The following is a 25,249-nucleotide window of genomic DNA, read 5'->3' as shown; positions in this document are numbered from 1 at the left end:
GCTTTAATTTCTTTATCAGTTGAAGCTTTTGTAACACTGGGACCTGCCTGGTCCTAGACTATTTAATTGATTGCCTCAGCTTTTCCCACTGACTGCTCCCTCCCTACACTACATACCAGCTTCCTCTTGCAGACACCATATTTTCAGCAGGATAGCCTGCCATACTGCAGATGCACGCCATACACATGTTCAGAAATCCTAAGCAAAGAGGAGAGCGGAAGTTTTTAGGCCTATACAAGCAAGTGATCTTTATGTTAAGCATTCCCTTTAAATGATTATTTTTAGTTTCTGAATCTAAAGAGTAAGATGCTTTGAGAGAGAGAGAGAGACAGAGAGAGAGAGAGAGACAGAGAGAGACAGAGACAGAGACAGAGACAGAGACAGAGAGAGAGAGAGAGGAATCAGAATCTAAGTGAGAAAATAATCCTGCGCCAAGCACTTTCAAGTCCATGCTGTTCAATCAATTCAAAGTATTACCAGCATTTTCCTCAAGAGTATAATATACGACAACTGCCAAGCTTTCCTTTGGCGATTACAAAAAAGGACAGATACTGGAGCGAGCCATATTTCAGCCCTGCAGGGATATAAAAAATGAACTGCTAAAAACAGCCCAGGAGGAATGAATAGCAATAAGACATCAATGTCATCTGTACACTGATTTGTGATGAATTTCCAAAAGGCTTAACGGTATGATGTTGTGATATATAAGGGGCTTCCTGAAAGTTAATAGCTACAAGTAATCCTCTTGGAAGAATGTAATGGGGAGAAGTGAGTGGTCCCAGAAAATATATAAATAAGTAACTAGAGTCATGTCATGAAATAGGCAGTATAGTCTACGGTGTTGTCCTCCATGATTAAAACACAAAATTAAATGGCTTGTAAAATGGGTGAATGTCAAATGTTATACGAACACCCAGGGTCACACATCTGGCAAGCCTTTTACATCAGGGGAAGAAAGAATACATATGTGTTGATCCCCTTTCCAAGGTGAATTAGTGCCAGCCACCGTCCTCCCGCAAGACAGAGCAAGAAAATCTATCTCATTGAGTATGTAGTCCTCAGCCATTATCGCCTGGTCTGCTATTCCACTCGTAAATCACATGCTTAAAATATCAACGGATAGGAGACATAGGATCCAGCATGAAGGTGGTTCTTTTCAACCTATTGTCTGAGTTTTTCATTGTGTTGTGCTGCGTTAGGCCAGTGCTAGAGTTTGAAGTTTGGACTTCACATATTCTTACTTGGCTTTTTCTCTGAAGGTGAGCACCTTACCATTTGAGCCCCACTCAAACCTTTTACTGGTTAACTGGAGATCAGAGTCCCATGGACACTTCTGCACAGGCTGACTTCAAACGTGAATCCTCAGATATTAGCCTCCTAGTTAGCCAGAATTACAGGCAAAGAGCCACTGGCACCTGGCAATGCCTGGTTATTGTTGTACTATGTCAGTTTCCAGTGAGCATCAAGGTGTATAATCATAGAAAATGCTCATAATATTTAGTGGCTAAAACAACAAATAGATGAATGAGAGAGGTCCTGGAATTACAAATAGATGAAAAAATAATTTTTTAAAATGCAGCTAAATGTATTGAGTAAGTTTTCTTCCACCTATACATATAGATTTTATCCTATTTGATTTCCTCAAGCAACATAGATAGGCAATTATACAGACCAGAAAATTGCAATTGTTAAATAATTTACCTAGAGTTGCAAGGATCAGAGCTGGGTGTCAGCCCTGGTAATCTGACTCCAAAGAATTTCTAGAATGTTGAGCTAAAGCTGAAACAGGGAAGAAATACTTTCTGTGAATATTGAGGGTTTAGGAAGAAGGCATATGAGTGAAAGGGTCTCGACCTTCATACAATATTTATCTCTTTGCCATGTTTGAAGAAAATAAAGGAAAGTGAGTGTTCCAATCTCCCAAGTTTCAGACTATCTGGTTACAGCTTTGCTACCTATTTGGGGGCTCAAGAACCATTCACACTTTATTCAGGCAGAGAGTTACCACCGGTCTTGGTTTTATGGCTGTCTCACTCCTCTACAGCAAAGGATCAAGGCACGCACTAAATGTATTTCTGGATGAGTAATTCATGGTCTTGCACCCTGGATGAAATAGGTGCCACTTAAATTGCCACGAGTACCAGTACCAGTTCATGCAAGTAAATAGTCAGGCTAAAACATCCAGCTGCAATTTTTAGGACACATGTGCTTGCTCTCTGAGTAAAGGAGAGCGATGTGCTTTCTGTTTCCTCTGCTGTGTGTGTGTGTGTGTGTGTGTGTGTGTGTGTGTGTGTGTGTGTGTGTGTGTGTGTGTTCTGCTCCATCTCTCCTTGCTCTATGTAAAGGACACATTTTTGTGTTTTGCATCAAGGATCATCTCCCCCAGGAACATGAATTATCCTTTGGTAATTCTCACAGGCACCTTTTCAAGTTCTGCAGGGCTCAGAGCCAATCAGGAATAACTTTTTAAAGTCATGAGCCTCGAAGGACCGGCCAACATAAATGGCTTGTCCCTGTTTCTCCTAGGCAGTCATCCTTTAAGTCATTTCATCTGATGTGCATAATTTAACAGGGGCGAAGCTGACAAGTCTCTGCCATTCATTTCTTGGGTCTGTCCTCCTTTCTCCGTGGTTAATAAACAATGATAATAACAGATGGAGAATTTTAGAGTTGATTTTCCCCCCTGCTCCAGAATTAAGCCTGAAACAAATGCAAAGATAACCTCAGTTCTCAAGTGAGGATGCCAAGAGCAGGGTCATCAGATCAAAGGCTTGTGATTGCAATGTTATTTGGCTCAAGTGTCCCTGCATACAATCATAGCTGCCAGCTTACCATAGTCCCTCGGGGTCCCTTCCTCCAGTCTGCTTAGTTCCTGGTAGGAGATGCCTCCTGGGAGGGTGGTTCTTGAGGAAGTGGGGTGACCCCATTCTGGTCTTGCATAGCTGTGCTCTAATAAGGTCCTGATTTTCCCATCTTGGCAATGAAACTTCTTCAATATAAAACAGGGCCTTCTTCCCAAACCTAAATGGTCAGAAGTTGAAGGGGACTCCACCTTCTTTCTTCTTGGATAGCATAGAATTTTCCAGTTTCACACAGAAGCTTTGACCAAAAAAAAAAAGTTTTAAAATGAGATTCCTAGGAATTTAATCTTGCCAGGTGGGCCTCAGAGGTTTGGAGTCACCAACAAAAGGACTCCTCAACCTAAGCATATTTCTTTATGCTCTTCTAGCTGAGCCATTTATTCTACCTCTGTATCCTCAGCTACAAGACATTGGAATGTCTCTTCTTCCTGTTTTTCTTGGAAATCTTGCCCTGCAGTTCCTAATTCCCTTTTGCTGTTTCCTCAGAGGGCCATAAAACACTTAGGCAAATGGATTCTTAGAGGTAGCAGCAAATACTCTTGTGATTTCAGAGGAATAAGCAAATTAAGCTCCACTTAACTCCCTGAGCATGGGAAATAAATTGGTCTTCCCCAGCCCCCTTCCCTGCCTTTGTAAATGAATGCCCTCCTCCTCTTTGCCCCTGGACTCCCACTTTCCTTTCCTGTTAGAATAGGAAAAGCTTTTCCTCTAACTGAGAGTGTAATCTTTGCATCGACAGGTGAGCTGCCTAAGAGGCCGGTGAGTTTTCTTCCTATTAACATGAATACAGCATTGTGACAATGGACTGGGAGGTATAGATGGATATTTTATCCTTTTGTTACCAAGGCTTTTCCAAAGATAAAACATATATTACACTTGGTGGAAAGTATACGAAAGTTCAGTAAAAATATGATAATGTTGCTTCACATTGTGTTCTCCTGAGTATGATATCAGGAAAATGTTTTCTTCTGACAGCTTCTTATAATGGATGAAAATATATTCCTTCTCATTGCACACACACAGTGCAAGGTTTAATGCATATTATGGGAGTCAGGTAAATCTGCCACTGAAATACTGGTATTTGGAAAGCAAATTTAAGGCTTAGGACATTTTCACTTTATGATCATCGACACTGATGTTAGTAAACTCTTTCTCTATGAAGAAGAGAAATGGCAGGCAAGGTTTTATTTTTTCCCCATCAGTAACCATTCGCTTTTTAGAAACCATAGCATATGGAACACAATAAATAAACTATGAGGATGGCAGGATGCATGGAAAAAGGGAACACACTGGGAGTCTGACAGTCCTCAAGTCAGTTATTTTATTTCCTTGAGCCTCTTCCTGATCCATAAAATGGAATTACTATTATTGTAACGAGGACCACACCTTATTGGAAGGCTCTCAAGACTGTACCCCATTTAATAACATTTCCACAACTTGAATCCAATATAATTGAAGAATAGCTGACTCTAAAAATTACTGTGTCATGATATGCTTGTGATTTGATATCAGTATCATTTTTGCTGTCACTTTTGCTGTCCTTCTTAGTCCCTAAAAGAAGCAAAGTTACAAGGCCTGGAGCCTTTGCCGAATCCATTCTCTGTGTTATTTGGACTGCTTAGTCCTCATGAACTATGATGATCCTTGTAAATTACTCAAGTAATTGTTCGTGAGCTTCCTAATGTCACATGTAACTTTATTGAACTGTCTTGCCTGTCCTAGCATATAGTGGGTGCCTAATATATATGTTGGCATTGTCAGCAGATACACAATGAACAAAGGATTGCCTAATCATACCAAATGACCAATGCTGAACTATAAACTAGCCAGATTTCTCCTTTGATTTTTCAGACTCCTTTTGGTAACTGGTTTCTATGTTATTTTGATCTTTTCTACTTGCTCTGCACCATTTCCATGCACTATTTCCACCAGCAGTTTCATTCCTGCCCAGAAACCCTCACAATAGGCTAAATAGTGTTGCAATGCAGAGGGGATCCTCTAGGGGTAAGGGCACCTAGTCTGGTACTGCTCTGCAGAATGAATTATCTCCTCTAATCTTTCATATGCTTCCAATTGTTGACACTACTTCTCTGGATCTATTCTGGCTCCAAGATGAGTTCATTTGCCTGCAAGCACCAGACAGATCATCTACAAACTCTACAAGCTCTCATGAGAATAAGCATCATAGAAAGCAGCAATTATAATTCACCTATTAAATCTGAATATGCAAATAATATCCATGATCATTCTCTTCCTTAATCTTCACAAGAGCTGTGTGAGATACTCAATACAGTATGTTGGTAAGCTAACACCATAAAAATAATAGTATTAAATAAATAACCACAAACTGTTGATTAATATCACATCTAAGCATATATCAGTTCTTGTCCATGGGTCTTCAGGTCTGTCTGTGGGTACAAATCTGATTTAAGGTTCAAGTCAAGGTTAAATTGCATCCTGTGACTCAGGCTGAAGGGAATCAACTACTTTAAGCGTGTCCTGTTAGCTGAGCTCACAAGCTTCCAGAGGGTCAAGTGGAAGCACATATCGCCACAGAAGTCTTAAGTTCAAAATCAGCCCTTAAATAACTTCCACCATAATCCAATGCACAAAATTCATGACTTACTATGATTTCTACCCATATTCTTTCCACCTCTCAGACTAGCCTTTAGTTGAAAAAACTTAACATAAAACATTTCAAAGTTAACAAAAGAAATACACCAAAAGGCACACACTTAGAGGTAACAATCTGTCCCATTTGCCAATTAAAAACCCTCTTTAAGAAACTCAGTTTTAGCCAGGCACATTGGCTCATGCCTGTAATCCTAGCTACTCAGAATGCTGAGATCAGAGGATCGCGGTTCAAAGCCAGCCCAGGCACTAAAGTCCAGGAGACTCTTACCTCCAATTAACCACCAGAAACCCGGAAGTGGGGTTGTGACTCAAGATGGAAGCCTTAAATTGAAGAGCTCAGGGACAGTGCCCAGGCCCAGAATTCAAGCCCCAGGACAAAGAAAGTAAGAAAGAGAGAAAGAGGGGGGGGGGGCGGAAGGAGGGAGGGAGGGAGGGAGGAAGGGAGGAAGGAAGGAAGGAAGGAAGGAAGGAAGGAAGGAAGGAAGGAAGGAAGGAAGGAAGGAACTCAATTTTATGGGAAAAGAACTGCTGGAATTTTGTGAAGAACCTTGTGTCATGGGCCTTTACTTTAGTTCCAAGTCTTTACTATCCCTGAGAAACCCATGTACTTTTTTTTTCTTTCATGATCTTTGTGCTGTCCATTTTCCTTGGAGTATCTAGACCTTCAGAACTAAGCTTCCGCTTTGTAATAAAATTTAAATAACTTCACAAGGTAGTGATTTACTCTCTAGATCCTGTTGTTCTATTCTAATTTATCTTTAACCTTCTTGGATCGTCATTGTTGTTGCTGTTATATATAATGTGAATACAATGACTTTCTTTGTTCTCCTTGCTCTTTGAGTAATTTGTGGATGAGGTGGCCTAGCAGAACAAAACAAATAATTAAATGAAGCTGTGCACTGTCAGAAGCTCCTGATTAAGCAGGGGAAAATCAGCTCATCTGTTTCTTGGTTCTCTTATTAATTACCATTGGTAAGAAGATACTCTGTTTATTATCAGAATTAAGCCAAATCTTTGGAGATTATGTTTTCTAAAAGAGCTTAAGGACCGGATCAAAGGGGATTCAGCACATTGTCTCTGATGCTCTCCTCTAAAGCTGGCCCCTCTCTTTAAATCTCTCTCCCCTCCCTCACCCAAGCTGGACCCACAAAAGGACAGGAGCCTCTCTGCTATTCCTGCCATTCTATTTCTCATGGTTGGTCTGGTTTAAGTAGCTGCAGTCACCAGAGTTTGTAAGGACAAGGCACCAGATATAGCCAGGGGAAAGTAAATTAAGCAAAGCAATACAGGGCAACATTTTATTACATGGCGATGATTTAAAAAATTGAAATAGATGAGATCTCCCAGTGCAGAGTGGAAAGAGACTGAATTTCAGTATTCAATGCATCAGAAATTAGGGAGTAAGGCTCTACATTCAGCAGCCCAAAGGCCATGGAAGGGAGAGGTCATTCTGGACATTCTTACTACTTTCTGTGATTCACATCCATGAGATGAGAACAGTGAAGAAGATGATTCCTGCAAATCTCGCAGGTACCAAATGGTCTCTTAAGAAGATAAGGATGCTTTTCCTGGTAAACCAAATTATGAAAAGCTGAGCCTCTAGCTGACTATTAAATAAAAATTCTATCAAAAGAACATCTGTCGAAGATTCCTTGAAATAGAGTCTTTGTCCTTTGAATGGATGATTAGAAAGATGACAGGTTCGATCTCAACACTGTAATTTTGCTCTTGTGAAAAGGGGTTGCTTTTTATTGCTAATTATTGGCTATATTTCTTTAGTATTTTACTGTATTCAAAAATAACTCAATAGCAGGAACAGAGGACACCAACTTCCCCTCTCTCTCTTCACTTGCTGTATTCTCCTCTGAATTCCACCTGACTTATGCAGCTTTCATTTGCCTAGAATAATCGACTCAGCAGCTGGGTGAGCAGTGGTGGCTTCAGCCAGCCTGGACTGCTACCCTGGAAAAGGCTAGATATCAATTCTGCAAAAAATAGAAGTGTCATCCAGTCTAATTTAATATTGCTTTAAAATAGAGAATGTGACCATTATGTCTTTAACATAGACCAAGAAAGAGACATCTCACTTCCTCTCTCCCTTTCTGAGAGGAAACACAGATACTGACTATGGAAGAGAGAACAGTTGCTCTACAATACCACGTCTGTACATGTGCATTCACCTGAAGAAAAAAAAAATCTGTCCTGAAACGTAAAGACCGTTGTCACCCTGGCTTCTACAAATAAACAGTCAAGAAATCAGGAAAGCCAAGGACATTTTCATCCACAAGAATGGCCTATTTTACTAATGTCTTTATGTCCATATCAGATTAGCATAATCGGAGTTTCATTCTCTCTGTATTTGGACAGATGTCACCGTACATAGCTTTCCTAAGTGATTTGGTAAAGTTCTTAGTAAACTCATCACTGGACTATGAGCCGCGATGCTGTGGTTTTTAATCCAGGGGATGAGATGGAGTTGGGAGCCATTTGGAATGCAGTGTCATTCCTAATTGAACTGTCTTTTTCCCTCATAAGAGAATTTTTAGTTTTCCCCCAACAAACAGGAATGAAGATAGCCAATGTACTCAACTATACCTCCTGGCTGACTCACGTTTTGTCTTGGCAGAAAGGTAGCTAATACTGAAGGTATTTAAAGTATGAATCAAGAATAGGAAGACAGAGTTGAATACTCTCTGAGGAAAATTCAGCTTCCTAACAAAATCTAATCTAGCAAGCAGGAGCTGTCAACATGATAAATATTCTAGTCTTTAATATCAGTTTACATACCAGGGCGGTAGAAAAGGGGAAAATATGCAGGCACTCAAAATTTATTAAAATGATATTGTCACTTCAAGTGACAGAGGCTCAAGGAAATTCAAAGTTAAGATGGAAACCTTGAGCTTAGCCTCATTCTAACTTCTCCATGGGCTTTTTGATCTCTAGATGCCCCTAAAGTAATTACACTGTCACACATGAACTCTCCCAGGTTGAACATTTGTGGGAATGAATTTTTTTTTCAATTAATCTTTGTGCCGTAGCAAACTGCAGGCTTCATCTGGTTGGTACCGGGTGCCTACAGAAGCAAGGGCAGAATTTCTAATAGAACCATATCTCAAATTCTGAATTATAAATGCCTAACTGAAGCTAGACATGTGTCACACATCTGTCAGTATAGCACTTAGGAGGATGGGGTAGGAGAATCTGAGAGTTCCAGTCCAGTATGGACAACATAGAGAGACCCTGTTGCAAACAAATCAAGTTTTTAAAGTAACATTTTATTGAACATTTACTGGATGCTAGCCACTTTTCTAGGTTCTGAGAGCATACCACAAGTGGAACTTACATTTTATTTTTGTAGGTCAGATTTTCTTAAAAAACAACAACAACAACAGGGCCAGGAGTTTGTTCTACCGGTAGAGTGCTTGACTAGCATGCACAAAGACCAGGGTTCAATTCCTTGGTACCACATACATAAGAAAAAGCTGGAAGTGGTGCTCAGGCTCACCTTGAGAAAATCCAAGGATAGAGCTCAGGCCCTGATCTCAAGCCCATGACTGGCAAAAACAAATAAAATAAAATAAACAACAACAACAGATTTAGGAAGTTGATTGGAAATGTCTTTAAAGACATAACTCTCAAAGAGAGAAAGCAGGGGAAAAAGACTGTCCTTGCAAGATGGTCTCGTGTTTTTAAATCTCCTGGAAAATACAATGAGTAAACTAAAGTTTCAAGTAATTATGTAATTCATCCATGCATATTCAGCCACAAATCAGCAGAGTGAAGATCTAGAATGAGCTCTGTGAAGCAGTCTAGAGACTTCAGATTCTATGTGCTTTGTGTTATATTCATTGCCTCCATATGGCCACAAGAAGCAGAGCGAGCCTAAGTTAGAGGCTCCCTCACCAAGCTTGCAGATAATAGGGGAGAAAGGTTAGAGATGGATTAGAAGTAAAGATTCACACTCTTGAACACACATTTATTTAATAAGGAAACTGAGATCATGTTTGCTTTGTGTGTACATGTATATGAAACTTCCAACTACATACTTTGTAAGATTTTTCGAGGACTTTCTGTCATTTGAAAATTTAGCATATGACTATTTTCTCCTGTCTCATAATTTAAAAGTCACTTAAAATTCTTCAGGGAGGAACACAAAGGTGCCATGCCACTGTGCCTCTGATCATATCAAATAATATTTATCTGAATAAAAAAAAACACTGGAAAATATACAAGGATCTCTAGGTCTGCTTCTTGACTAGAGAATGGATGGGTCTCAGGCTCTCCTCATATGGTAGGAACTAACATACTGACTAAATGCACCTCTGAAGCAATGAGGGTAATACCTAAGAAAAAAGGAGCCAAATAGAGAAAAAGAAAGATGGCGGGAGAAGAGCTGGAGATTGGGATAGATGAACCAGTTTAAGAACTCTGCTGTTCCTCTAAGCAAGAAGTCTCAGTCTTCCATATGGGTCAAAAATGAGGGGGGCAAAGAAGACACCACTAACTTAATCTGTTACCTTTTCCATTTATAATATAGCATTATTGTAGCTACTATTTTCATGCATCATGGATGAAAAACTCGTATCATCTCACCTGGAATTTTCCAAGTTTTAATTTTGAAATTCTTTCATCTCCAAAAAAAATCTTCCATCCTAGGAAAACAGAGATGATTATCCACCCCCAAAAGTGTCCACATATCAAATACTCATAAACTGTACTCGTGTGACGTGTGTTATACTTTGAAATCCCCTATGTGGCTAACTCTGGGCCATAGATTTCCCATCCTTTTTTGTACCTACACCAGAGTTGTAAGAACACTAGGACACTAAGAAATTTTTTCTCTCATTTTTTATTATCCATGGAAGAATTCATAATTTAGGGAACAGAAAGTAGCTGATTTAAATTTTTCTCTTCCCTATCTTTTTTTTTGTCAGTTGTGGGGCTTGAACTCAGGGCCTGGGAGCTTACCCTGAGCCTCTTTGTGCTCAAAGCTAGCACTCTACCACTTGAACCACAGCACCACCACTTTCAGTTTTTGAGTGGTTAATTGGGGATTAATGGGGACTTTTCTGCCTGGGCTGGCTTCAAACACCTGTCCTCAGACCCCAGCCTCTTGAGTAGCTAGAACTGCAGGCATGGGCCACTGGCACCTGGCTTCTTCCTGATTTTTCTTATTCTTGGAAATGTGGTTTCCAATATTATATAGATGAAATTCTAGTGTTGACTAAGTTTTTAAACAGCACACCATATTCTGTAAGATGGCATGCTTCACGTAGATGCCACCACAGGCTCCTAAAGGCATCTATACTTTTTAGTGAGCAATTCCTCATGTTGGGAGCTAGGCTACACAATTAATGTGAATGTGGTTGCTGCAATTTTTCTCTCCTCTTGTGTGTATGGATTTCCCTTGCTGGCAAAGAAAGGAACAATCCCACACTAGTTTGTATCAGCTGAGAGCATATATACATGTATGTAGGTCTAGAGGGAGTGAAGAAAGCAGTCACGTGGCAAGAAATAGTCTACAGAAATGTATTGAAGGTAATTCATTTCTCCCATTTCTAGTAGCAGCACTAATGAATTATCCCATGCCTCGTTTATCATTAAGAATTAATATGAATCTATACAATTGATTTATTCTGCATTCTTTACTACATGAATATCCTTGAGACTAAACATCATATATGCTTAACCCTATGCATCTCCAGAACTCAACACTAAGTACAGAATAAAACCCTCAAAGGCTGTTTGTGCAGTAAATAAGTCAATGAATGAAGAGTGAGAGCCTCTCTTCTGAAAGCCTGACACCTCATTGCATCTCTCTTCCCTCTGCTCATCCCATTGTAATATATTTCCATAAGATTATCTCATACAGTTCATCAGAGTGGCACACAACTGTACCACCAGCTACTCAAGAGGCAAAGGCAAGAGGATTATGAGTTTAAGATTATCCTGGGCCAAATTTGTAAGTCCTGATCTCAAAAACAAAAATTATAAACAACAACAAAAAACCTTGTAAGGTCTGGAGGCTCAAGTGGAAGAGAACATGACTAAGAAGCAAAAGATCCTATATTCAACCCCTGAAACTGCTCCCAAAATTATCTATTATGGATTTAATTATGTACTCCCCCTCTGTAAGCTACCTAACACAGCCATTACTAGCTATCCAGCACTTTCATTATAACTGAAATTCTATCAGTTCTGCTTCACGAATGGCAGGGCAACGAGTATCCAATACAAGGTGCCTTTGATTTTGCTATGAGATGTAATCCCCAGAATCTCCGGCAGACATTACACAGAACCCTCATCTACAAATATCTGAACTGGTGGATAGACTGAAAGGCTGTGCTTTCTGCCATAAATAATTAGGACCCTGGACCGATAGCTGTTCCCATGAACAAAGCATTGAATTGAGTTGGGATTCAGTTGTATTCTCAGAGTTTTACCAGCTCATTGCATGGAATTGGCAGGGAACCATTCTCATTGTCTCCTATTTTCTGCAACATGGGTATTGACAATGCCTGGCATGGTAGTGTCTTTGGGGCTTTTGTAAGGAACAAGAAAAAAAAGATGAAAACCATGTTAGTGAGAAAAGTATAAATCATTGTAAACCCCTGAGGTGACTTATTCCCCTATTTCTGTGATTCATCAGAGCCATCCCTCCCTTTCTGAAAAGTCTATAGCTATACTTTCCTCTTTGTGCATTCTGAAGCAGCGCCTCTAAGAAATAATAGAAATAATAGTAGGAACTGCTTTTTTTTGGATGAAGAACAAATATAACTTAGGTCTCCTACAGGCCCCAAAAGACCCTTTAAGCATAAGCATTGCCTACTTAGTCATCTCCTGAAAAGAAATTCCATATTGTTGGTTTATTGTAAATACATTTGCTTTGAGATTTTTCCCATTGTAAAAGTAATAGGGGCTTACAAAAGTAAAACAAGCAATCAGGAAAAGGAAAAGTTACATATAGCCCTACCTTCGAAAGTCAACAACCATTAACATTACACCATATTTCTTTCCAGTTTCTTTTTTTGCAGTAAGTAGTTCTCCCTTGCAATAGATAAAGTTTTATGTTTTGCTATTTTTTTCAGTTTCTCTATTTTATTAGAAGCTTGATAATATCATTTCAGACTACTTAGAACTCAGCCTCGTGGATCACTGTAAGGACAATATGAGAGGGCAGATCTATTCCTAATGATTCCTAATGAGGGCTCAATAATTGCTAGCTGCTGTTTCCATCAACAACAACATCGTCATTGGTATTAGCATTACCATAACGTAATTATTGTTTCCTTTGTGAAACACTGTGCAGTGCTTCTGAATTTGGGATACTGGGATTAGGCTCTCTTCGGCTAAATCCTTCACAATGTTTATTTGTCATTGGGCCATTGCTTTATTAGGATTAGTTAAAAACATTCCAAGGTGCCAGGAAGTAGTAATGTACTTCTGCGACTACATTTTCAGCTTTATTCTGCTTCCTAAGTCCCATGAATTGGCATAGTGTAGACTCCCAGAGGGCTTGTGTCATCAGGAACTTTCTAGAAACAATTGTCAATGGACAAGCAAACACATTCTGGTATCAACTCCAGTGCAGTGTCACTTCTACTTAGTAACTGTAAGCAACACAAAGACTCACTGTCGTAGAGATTGTCTACAACTGGATAACCACATGAGCGCTAGATTCAAATCTCTTTCTGTCGCCTCTTAATTGTGTGACCTTGCCTAAGTCCTTTAACTTTTCCAAGTGGCATCTGTTGGAATCTATAATGGGGATAATAACAGTATTCCTTTCATAAGACAGCAAAAATGTATAACCGTACATAAGGAGGTGTGACTTACAGTGCCGGAGGCATAGATGAATTCAGAAGGATTTAGTTCCTTCTGATCACCAATGTCATTTTTGAGGGGACCTGAACTCAGGGTCTGGGTGCTGTCCCTCAACTCTTCCACTCAAGGTGGAGAAAAGCACTCTACTTCTTTGAGCCACAGCTCCACTTGCTGTTTTCTGATGGTTAATTGGAGGTAAGAATCTTTTGAACATTCCTGTCCTGACTGACTATAGACCACAGACTCAGACCTCAGCCTCCTATGTAGCTAGGATTGCAGGCTTGAGCTACCAGCATCTACCAGTGCCTGGCTATCAGTATCATTCTCTCTTTTTCCCCTCCTCTTGCTTTTTCACTTCTTTCTCTGCAAATAACTTTGGATAGTGTCTCTAAACAGAATATCTATTATGACCAAGGAGAGGCTGAGATTGTACTCTTTAGACCTGAAATTTGTTTTTACTTTATTTTGTGTTTGAAGGATACTCCTGCAATATTGAGTCAAGGGCATACTAGTTAGGCAGGCACTGCATCACTTGAGCCACACTTTTAGTCCTTTTCAATTTTAGGTAGTTTTTGGATTGGGCCTTGTTTTGCCTGGGGCTAACCTCAGACAAATGATCTTCCTATAACTATCTTCCGAGTAGTTAATTTACGTGTGTTTCATTCCCCTCTCCATCCCATTGTATTTTTTAAGATAGAAATCTCGCTAACATTTTGCTCAAGCTAGCCATAGACCAAGATCCTTTCTCAGCCTCCAAAGTAGCAGTAATTATAGATAGGTCCCACTCTTAATCTTCTAAGTACCATATCTTCAGGGTAAGAGCAGCAGAATAAGTAAGAACATGAGTAAAGACATGTGTGATGGAGTGAGAAGATGAGTAAGCTAAATTGTGGAAAGTTTGGGTCAAGATTATAAAAGGCATGAGAACTGCAGATCAAAGGTGAGTTTTTAACTTGCCTTTGTTTGGACCCTGGCCATAAGATGGGATGCATTGGGCAAAGAGTATATTTTTGAAGTACTTTATATTATTCACTTAAAGGATAGATAGATAGACAGACAGGTAGACAGCAGAATTGACAAAAATCAAAAGTGTCCATTTGCTTAACTAAACAGATTGCTGTACAATATTAAACTCTTTTTTTATATTTTATTTTATTTTTTTATTGTAATTAGTAAAAGGGTTACATGATATTTGCCAGATAGAAGCTGCATTAATTCACATACATTGATACCCTTTCACATGTCTTGGTACCCGTTTTCCTCCCCCCCAGTATTAAACTCTTAATTATACATATAGATTGGGGTAAATTAATCTTAGATTTCTAAGTCTTTCTCTCTTGGTTTCACAAATAACCCAGCAAGGTCTGGTATATAAAGCATGTTATGGTGTACTATGTAATATACACATGAGCCATCTATAGGAAACTGCCAAAATTAGGGACTTTGTTCCAGATTGGCTGAGAAATGGAACAATATATCCACCAACCTATGAAACAGTGAAGAGAGAGCAATCCATGGTGTCTCATTTTCCCTGAAGGAGAAGCAAGCCTGTGATTTGATTTAGTTTGTTTATATCAGAGAGACTCCATTCTCTATTGGAAAGTAAGCCAATGAGAAGTCTGATTTTAACCAACACTATTTAGGGAAGAAATCATCAAATGTCATTTTGCACCCCATTAGTATCAGCAGATTAATAATCAATTGATCATTAAGTGATTAGTTGATTAATCACAAATAGTTAATGTGCAGAGTCAAAAATTATTTAAGAATCAAATACATGAATAATGTCTCAGGAGGAAGAAAATTGTGTTTTGGAAAAGACAGTCTAATCTGGGCTTGATTTCAAGGGAATGATTTGCCTTGTGTCAAAACTATCTCTTAGCCAGGAACCAGTGCCTCAGCCTATAATCCTAGCCACCCAAGTTAGCTGAGTTCTGAGGATCACAGTTGGAAGCTAGCCCAAGCAGGAGTATGTGAAACTTTTATCTCTAATTTACTACCAATAAAATCTGGAAGTGGTACCAATGGCTCAAGTGGTAGAGCCTTAATCTTGAACACAAAAACTGAGGACCATGCTCCAGTTCAAGCCCTAGTACCAACACACACACACACACACACACACACACACACACACACACACACACACACAACGAAAACACAGTTACCTCTTAATCTGCCTCTGGATCCCATTCACATTTCTCCACACTCCTAATGCTATCTTAGCAGAGACCACCTCCCCTTCCCAAGACAATTTCATACTCTCACTGGCACATGCATATCATTTTATTATATTTTGCATTATTTTTAAGTAGTTGTACAGAGGCATTACCATTTAACAATCCGTTGATCACTACAATGCATCCTCATCCACATCACCACTTTCATCATTCTCCCCATCCCTCCCAGCTGCGCTTTCTCTTCAGCTTCCTATTCCTCTTCCTCTCTATCCAAAACTTTTCAAATTAGAATCTACACACTGTCTATCCTAACAGTACTTAAAACCTTTCTGAAGCTTCCCATGTGTTTAGGATGAAGACAAAAATGCCTGCCACGGCCTTGCTCTAAGGCTTTCCTTTGTAGCATTGATCAAAATTGTGATTTTTACCTTCATTCCTGTGATTATTTTATTTTCAACTTCCTTCTCCCCTATACCACGAATTCTATAAAAGAGCAGGGAGCACATGGATTTTTTCCCCCCAACACACTACTGAACAAATAGCAACTAGAAGAAAATGTATTGAATAAAAAGTTTTATTTTAGGGGCCAGGAGTTTGGCCTAGTGGCAGAGTGCTTGCCTACCATGCACAAAGACCCAGGTTCAATTCCTCAGTACCACACGCATAGAAAACAAAAAGCTGCAAGTGATGCTGAGGCTCAAGTGGTAGAGCTCTAGCCTTGAGAAAGTCCAAGGACAGTGCTCAGGGCCTGAGCTCAAGCCCAGGACTGGCAAAAAAAAGTATTATTTTAGGAGTAGTTTCTTTCCTTGATTGCCATCTGTTTGAGGCAACCCAAGTAAATATCATCATGGTAAAGGGTTCCTGAATTCTAACTTCTTGCCCTTTCATATCCCCAAGATATCTGTGAACTTGGTGTTTCTTGTCACTTCCTGCCCATATGGATGAAGGTGAAAGGTGCAGGCTCCGTACACAGGCATCCATTTAAATCTCAACTCTGTTGCTTCAGGACTGTGGGGCCTGGAGGGAAATTTCCAAACAAACTCTAAGTCATTTGGGCTGCCATAAGAAAGCACTACACACTGGGTGGTGTGTACTAATAGAAAATGTGTCCCTTCTAGGGCTGGAGGCTGGAAATTGAAGACTAGGCCTGAGTCACAGACTGTCATCTTCTCTCTATATCTTCCCTTGGCAAGAATAAATCAAAAGAGCTCTCTGGGTCTGCTTCATAAGTTCCCCAGTTCCAATGGTGAAGGCTCCAACTTCATTAATTCTCATATGCACCACTTCCTAACACATCACATTGGGGGTTTGGATTTCCACATATAAATCAGGAGCAAAGCAAATATTCAGCCCAATGCATGCTGTCAGTCTCGGTGTGGTTACTTGTACCAAATACAGGATTCATAAGGAGGAAGTAAGGTAATGCTGTAAGTACTGATAGAAGGTACAAAAGGAAGGATGAGTCAGCCTTCATCACTGTAGCAAATACCTGAGATAATCGACTTATGAAGAGAAAAGATTCATACTAGCTCACAGTTTGGGGAACCTCTGCTTCCTGAACAACTGGCCTCCTTGAACAGAAAGCATCACGGCAGGAGGATGAAGGTAAAATGCTTACTGCACAGACAGCAAGCAAAAGGGAGAAAGTGGAAGGGGCTGGGATCCTGATTTGCCTGTTGAAAACCTATTCCTAATGACATGAAGATTTCCCAGTATTCATAAGTATTCCATCACCCATCAAGATCACCTTGTTGGCCAAGCCTTTGCAGGGAGACTTAATGCCCAAACCACAGCACGTAGTTGTAATTTTCACTATTAGTAAATGAAGTACCATAATTACTTCCATATGACTGTTGTTACTTCTGTTTATTGTGGTGGTGGCAGTGATTCCTTATGTCCAGAATTCAGTACTCAGATAACAAGAAATCTCTCAAGTGTTGAAAGTAGTAGCTCTTATCAGAAGTCAACCACAAGTCTCTCTCTCACTCTGCTTTTGAATATCTACCCTCAGGGGATAATTCATTATTTTCTTTAAGATTTTAATGATGACATCATCACAGGTTGTTCCAATAGATTTGAGGAATGCAGGAGGGCCATTGGGGGGATTCCAATCTTTCGAATGTTCTTATTTAACTAAATTTTGGAAATATCTTATTTATGGCCTTTAATGTCACCTCCAATCAGGCGCAGTGGATGACGCCTGTAATCCTAGCTACTCAGGAGGCTGAGATCTGAGGATCATGGTTCAAAGCCAGCTCAGGCACTACAAAACTGTGAGACTCTTATCTCAAATTAATCACTAGAAAATGGGAAGTGGGGCTGTGGCTCAAGGGGTAGGGAGGTAGCCTTGAGCTGAAGAGCTCAGGGACAACACCCAGGCCCAGAGTTCAAGCCCCATGACCCACCGAAAAGTAACTAAATAAATGCCATCTTCATCTGTAGTTTGAGCAGAAAAACTGATTTTTACTGACTAGAAGGTGACAGAGACTGTGGAAATTGGGGAGGGGTTGGGGGGTTTCCTTATTTGGGTGATAATTGCTCACATTTTATTCAACATTATTATCAAATTAATATTGAAGAGGTAATTCCATGCTTCATTAAGTGGCAAATTTAATTCATAGGCTAGGAAAGCAAATGAACAAATGTGATATTGGTTGTAATAATTAACAACCCACCCTTTAAAAATGACAACATAAACACCTCACACCACTGTGGCAGGATTCATGCCTTTTCTCCCCATTGGATTATTGACTAAGGACAAGACATTATTGCAAGGTAATGACATTTCCTTCATCAGAATCTGTTGTAAGTAGTAGGCTCTTCCATTCTGTTTGTTGCACCGGAGAACACATTTGTTACACAGTAGTACAGAATAAATGAATTACCCATGCTTAGTTATCCATAAGGATGAACAAGCTGACATTCTTTGCATCCCAAAGTTTCATGGCTGCACATCCAACTCTGGTATGGACTTTAATTTTAAAAGTGCTTCAGTCTTAGAGTGTGAGGGAATGTGTGGGTAGACTAGCATGCTGTATCTCAGCCCTCATTCTGGCTTCCCCCCTTCATTTCACTTTGCACAAGTGGGTAGTCATGTTTTCGAAGGATGCTTCCATTGATATTTGCAGCTGAAGAACTCTATTGGGCATCCCTAATCATTTCTCAGAGAAGAAGGTCTTTGCTCTTGCTTGAGATGAAGCTCATAAATACCACAGAGTCAGCTTAAGAGCAGCTTTTGCAAATTTATCGTGGTACTTGTTGAGAGGAAAGCTATTGAGATCATTTGTTTCAGTGCTGTAGGAAATCTTAAGAACAGGTCCTGTAAGACTAAAGTGCTGAGAAAAATATTACCTCTGGAGAGCCTGGCTACTACTTTGCAGAAAAGTCAACCGAGGAAGGTGGGTGTGGGACTGGGAATATAAGTTAGCCTCAGAGTGCTTGCTTAGCATGCATGAAGCCCTGGGTTGGATTCTTCAGCACCATGTAAACAGAAAAAGCCGGAAGTGGCACTGTGATTCAAGTGGTAGACTGCTAGCCTAGAGCCAAAGAAGCTCAGGGACAGTGCCCAGGCCCTGAGTTCAAGTCCCAGAACAGGCAATAAAGAAGAAAAAGACAAAGGATGAAGAGAAGGAAGAAGAGGAGGAGGAGGAAGAAGAGGCAGAAGTAGAAGCTGAAGGAGGAGGAGGAGGGTGTGGTAACTGGTATCTATCATCCCAGCTAAGACTGAAAGCTTAAATTAGCCTCATCCTGTTCTATACCTAGATAAGAAACAAGACACTAATGAGCTTAGAAAAGTGCTGGGAAGCTGGGTGCTGGTGGCTCGTGTTTTTAATTCTGACTACTCAGGAGACTGAGATCTAAGCCAGCCAGAGCAGAAAAAGCCATGAGACTCTGGTCTTATCTCCAATTAACCATCAGGAAACCAGGAGTTGCTCAAGGTGGTAGTGCCCTGACCTTGGGCAAAAAGTGCCCAGGTCCTGAATTCAAGCTCATGACGGACAAAATAAAAAGGAATGGAGGAAAGGAGAGAGCACTTACCTTTAAGTCAAAACTTCAGTACTCTCACAAGGGAGGAAGGGAAGGAAGGAGTTTAGTTATGTACATGAGTGCTTAAAAGAACACCCAAATATTTTTACTTTTTCTTCTCTTTATATCTTACAGGTAAAAATTTGCACCTTTTCTTTAATATTAGTCAGTGCTAGGACTACAGCCACAGAATGTGACTTTTGGAAGTTGAGTTTTAATATATTTGCCAAGATGATCTTTAGGAGTAGTACATAATTGGTTTTTGTAAAGATTGTATGAGTGTCTGTGTGTGTGTGTGTGTCTCTGTGTGTGTGTGTGTGTCTCTGTGTGTGTGTGTAATGTATAGCCAGTAGGTCTGAAAAAATTAAAAGTGTTCGTATTTCTTAGTTATTTTCTTCCTTTATTTCCCCTTTCAATCTCTTCTCCCTTGTTTCCTCTTTTTCGTTTACTCTTCTTTTCTTTTTCTATGTTATTCAAGTCATCTTTTTCCTTACTTTGGAGTCTACAAAATTAAAACTCTCTCAGCATACTTTTTGTAAAAAATAAAATTCTTCTTAAGCCAGGCACTGATGTCTCATTCCTGTAATCCTAGATATTCTAGAAACTGAAATCTGAGGATTATGCTTCAAAATCAGCCCAAGCAGAAAAGTTTGTGATTGTTATCTCCAATTAGCCACAAGAAAAGCCAGTAGTGGAGCTGTGGATCAAGTTATAGACTGTGAGCATTGAATGAAAAAGTTTAGAGATCAGTGCCAAGCCTCTGAGTTCATCTTAGTACCACACACAAACTTAATAAATAAAATCCTTCTTTAAATATCTTTTGTTTTATTTTACCTAATATCATGAATGTTTGTATCCATAGTTACCCTAACATAGTGTCAGTGCAGGCATTTCTGCAAAATCATGTATGCTGTGCTTTTCCCCCATATATCTTTTATTGTAATTATTAGAGGGGTTACATTATATTCACCAGATAGAAGATGTATTACTTCACAAACATTAATAACCTTTCTCATGTCTTGGTCCCCATTTCCCTCCCTCAACCCCTGCCCCTCACCTTATTTTCACCCCTTCCCTATCCTATTTCAAATAACCAAATAAGCATATATACAATATATCAGATAACAAGGTAAAATACTGTAACAACATGAGATAACCAAGGGACAGCAAAACAGATGAGACATAACATAGTACATTAGGGACAACAATTACTCATTATATGACTTTTGTTTCTATATCCTGGAGGTCCTTTCCTTTAGTCTCATATACTATATAGCCTTATGTATCTAGGTTTTGGTTTATTGAAAATCTCTGCTAGGAGAACCCCAGGTTTCTAGTGATGATGACAAATGAGGGAGACCATTGAGCCTATGTTCTTTGAGTATGGCTTACTTCACTTAATATGATTTTTTCTAAGTCTTTCCATTTCCTTACAAAGGAGGCGATGTCATTCTCCCTGAAGCAGCATAGAATTCCATTGTGTATAAATATCACATCTTGTTGATCCACTCATCAACTGAGGGACATCTGGGTTGGTTCCATATCTTTGTTATGGTAAATAGTGCTGCAATGAACATTGTTGTGCTGGTGGATTTAGTATGTCCTTGTTTCTGGATGAGTGGGTAAATGCCAATTAGTGGAATTGCTGGGTCATAATCTATGTTTAGTCCTTTGAGGAACTGTCAAAGTGCTTTCCATAGTGGTTGAACAATTTTGCACTCCCACCAACAGTGTAGTAATGATCCCTCATGGCCACATCCCCTCCAGCATCTGTTGTTATTAGATTTCTTGATCCTGGCCATTCTAAATGAAGTGAGCTGGACTCTTAGAGTTGTTTTGATTTGCATTTCTTTAATGGCTAGACATGTCAAGCATTTCTTCATGTGCCCATAGGCCATTCTTATTTCTTCTTCAGAGAAGACTCTAAGTGTTTGGCCCATCTTTTAATGGGATGATTTTTTCTTTGGAGATTAATTTTGGAGTGATTCAATTTTTTGAGCTGTTGACAGATATGAGGCCTTTATCTGTTGTATGGTTAGTGAAAATCTTCTCCCACTCTGTAGGTTTTCTAGTTAATTTGCTATCTATGTCCTTTGCCATACAGAAGCTCTACAGTTTAATGCAGTCCCACTTATCCTGACTTTCTCTGATTTGTTGTGTTTCTTGGTCCTTATTAAGAAAGTTTTGACCTGTGCCAAGAAGACCTAGAGTATCTCCAATTCCTTCTTGTAAAGTTTTCAGTGTATCTGATTTTACCTCTAGGTCTTTGATCCATTTGGAGTTAATCATGGTGCAGAGTGACAAAGAAGGATCCAACTTTAGTTTTCTGCAGGTGCTTAACCACTTCTGCCAGCATCTTTTGTTGAAGAGGCTGTCTTTCTTCCATTCTATTTTCTTGGCTCCTTTATCAAATATTAGGTGGGCATAGGTCTGTGGGTTAATATCTGGGTCCTCAGTTCTATTCTATTGGTCTTCAGACCTGTTCTTGCGCCAGTACCAAGCTGTTTCGGTCACTATAACTCTGTAATAGAGTCTAAAGTTTGGTATTGAAAATCCTCCTGTTCTTTCTGCTAAGAATTGTTTTTGCTATAGTGGGTCTTTTATTATTCCACATGAAATTTTGGATTGCCTCTTCTATTTCTTTAAAGAATGACATTATGATATTGATGGGTATTACACTGAATTTGTAGATAGCCTGTGGCAAGATTGCCATTTTTCACAATGTTAATTCTTCCAATCGAGGAGCATGGGAGGTTTTTCCATTTCCTCAGTTCTGGTTTAATTTCCTTTTTTAGGGTTTTAAAGTTTTCATCAAAAAGGTCCTTTACATTTTTAGTTGATTCCTAGGTACTTTATTTTCTTTGAGACTATTGCCAAAGGAGTTGCTTTCCTGATTGTTACCTTGTTCCTCTCATTGTTGGCATATGGGAAGGCAGTTGATTTTTGAGGGTTACTTTTAGACCCTGCTACCTCGCCAAAATTTTGAATCAGCTCAAGCAGCTTGGGAGTGGAGTGCATAGGGTTCTTTAAATACAGAATCATGTCATCTGCAAAAAGGGACAGTTTCACTTCCTCTTTCCCTATTTGGATCCCCTTTATGCTTGCTTCTTGCCTTATTGCACTGGCTAGGAATTCTAATACTATGTTAAAGAGGAGTGGAGAGAATGGGCAGCCTTGTCTCGTTCCTGATTTTAGAGGAAATGTCTTTAGCTTTTTGTCATTAAGTATAACGCTACTGTTGGTTTGTCATACACAGCCTTTATTATACTGAGGATTGTTCCATGGATTCCTAGTTTCTGTAGAGTTTTTATCATAAAGGGGTTTTAGATTGTGTCAAATGCCTTTTCTGCATCTATTGAGACCTTCAGGTGATTCTTGTCCTTGCTCCTGTTGATGGGTTGAATTATATTAATTGACTTGCATATGTTGAACCAGCTTTGCATCCCTGTGATGAATCCTGTTTGATCATAGTGCATAACTTTTTAATGAGTATTTTGTTGAGAAGTTTTGCAACAATATTCATCGAAGAAATGGGTCGATAGTTCTCTTTCTTTGATGAATCTCTGGCTGGTTTGGGGAAGGTTATAGTGGCTTCGTAGAATGAGTTTGGCAAAGAGCCTTCGTTTTCAATTTCGTTGAAGAGCTTGAGGAATATTGGTGTGAGCTCTGCTTTGAAGACCTTATAGAATTCAGCTGTGAATCCATCTGGCCCTGGGCTTTTCTTGGATGGAAGGTCTCTTATTGCTATCTCTATATCAGTGTTTGAAATAGGTCTGTTTAGTTGGATTAGGTCTTCTAGGTTCAGTGTGGCTATGTTAATATTGGCTAGAAATTCATACATCTTTTCTACATTCTCAAATTTGTTGGCATAAGGGTTTGAAAAGTATTCCCTTATGAGCCTCTGGATCTTGGTAATTTCTGTTCTGATATTACCATTCTCATCTGTGATTTTGTTTATTTGGGTGTGCTCCCTTCTTTTTTGGTAAGATTTGCTAAGGGTCTGTCAATTTTGTTACTTTTTTCAAAGAACCAAGTCTTTGTTTCGTTGATTCTTTCTATAGTTTTTTTGGACTTCAGCTCATTTAATTCTGCTTTGATTTTAATAATTTGATTCCTTCTACATGGATTAGCGTTGGTTTGTTGCTCTTTTTTCCTAGAGCTTAAGGTGTGACATTAAATTGTTGGTTTGCGATTTTTCCAATTTGTTAATGTAAGCACTCAGAGGTATCAATTTTCCTCTGAGTACTGCCTTTGCTGTGTCCCAAAGGAGCTGGTATTTTGTGTGCTCCTTTTTGTTAAATTTCATAAACTGTTGAATTTCTGTTCTGATCTCCTCGATGATCCACTGGTGATTCAACAATGTGTTGTTCAATCTCCATGAGTTACAGGGTTTTTGTTGGTGGAGATTGGTGTTCATTTCCAATTTGATGCCTTTGTAGTCTGAGAGATTGCAGGGAATAATTTTAGTGTTCTGAATCTGCACAGGTTTGTTTTATGCCCTAAAATGTGGTCTATTTTGGAAAATGTTCCTTGTGCTGCTGAGTATGCTGTGCTTTTTATGTAATTTTTTTCCCTCTTGAACTCTACCTTGCCTTAAACTGCTACATGATTATGTGTCCATTCATGTGTTTACAAAGTCTTGATGTGATGTTTTTGTCTTAGGTACTTCTCTTTAAATTAAATAGCATTGATTTTTTTGTTTGTTTTCTCTATTCTTAAACTAAAATTTTCAGCTGCTGTTCATTCATTATAATATCTTAATGTTTGCTTTTAATTCTACCTTGTTTCCATTTTTGCCATATTTTCTTGTTTCTCTGTTCTTTGTTTGATATCTTCAGTGGTAGTAGACAACCTTAAACTCTTTACAATCACAGCCTATTTTTCTGTTTCCATAAAAATGAAGCAGTCTGTGCAACCACCTCCTTTAAGCAAAGCAAAATCCATATCACTATGTATTTTATACTTTCCCTTTATTTCATCCTTACTACCTCCTCAATACTAGTTTTAAAAAAAAACATCTTAAATTTGAGTTCCAGACTGTTAATTTTTCACTCTGTGCCTCTTCTGTTTTATGATCACGTACTTAACAATTCCATTAAATTTCATGACCATATTTCCAGCAATTACTTAGTATTAGGTATACATTTTACTGATATCATTGCTTATTGTATTGACATGCAATGTATTTTGCTGTTGTTTCTTGGCTTCAGCTGAAGTACAATTTGAAAATCTCTGATCTTGGTGTTTTGTTTTCTGAAAAGTTTGTGTATGTGTGAATTGTCTACATTCTTGCGTGCTTCAATATGTCATTTCCCATGTCCTAAACTTTGTAACACTTTAACTCTTTACAGGCATTATCCCATTTTTTTTGATTTTCTGGTTTCTACATTGTAGGTGAGGGATTGGATGATACTCCCTTTTCTTTTCTGATCATAAATTCACACTAGAATTGTGCTGGAATTTTTCCTTGGTCCTTTCTTTCCTACATTTCATATTGTTATTATCTTATTTAGTTTTTTAAATTTTTAGTCAATGTACCCTTGCAGAACCAATGTGACTTCTATGTCACAATCCTGGGTTGTGACTTTGTCCTCCTCTTTGCAGAGGGTACCACATACTTATTTGTGAATTTTGATTATATTCTTCTCAACTGAAAGTTACCTACTGGATTCATATTATCTCCTAGTTCATTTAGTAACAGGAATATTGATGATGAAGTTAGTAATA

At 39.1% G+C, this 25,249-nt stretch overlaps 1 protein-coding gene across 2 annotated transcripts in view; it reads left to right on the top strand.

The window, feature by feature from the left end:
• Ca10 (carbonic anhydrase 10 (inactive)) overlaps positions 1-25,249 on the top strand; it is a 426,447-nt gene that overhangs the window by 180,279 nt on the left and 220,919 nt on the right. The window lies entirely within an intron of this gene.

This window comes from Megascapheus bottae, chromosome 17 (genome assembly GCF_031878675.1).
Source record: "Megascapheus bottae isolate mThoBot1 chromosome 17, mThoBot2.hap1, whole genome shotgun sequence".
NCBI classification, from domain to species: Eukaryota; Metazoa; Chordata; class Mammalia; order Rodentia; family Geomyidae; genus Megascapheus; species Megascapheus bottae.
The sequence above is the reverse complement of the archived record's forward strand: the minus strand, read 5'-3'. Positions and strand labels throughout refer to the sequence as shown.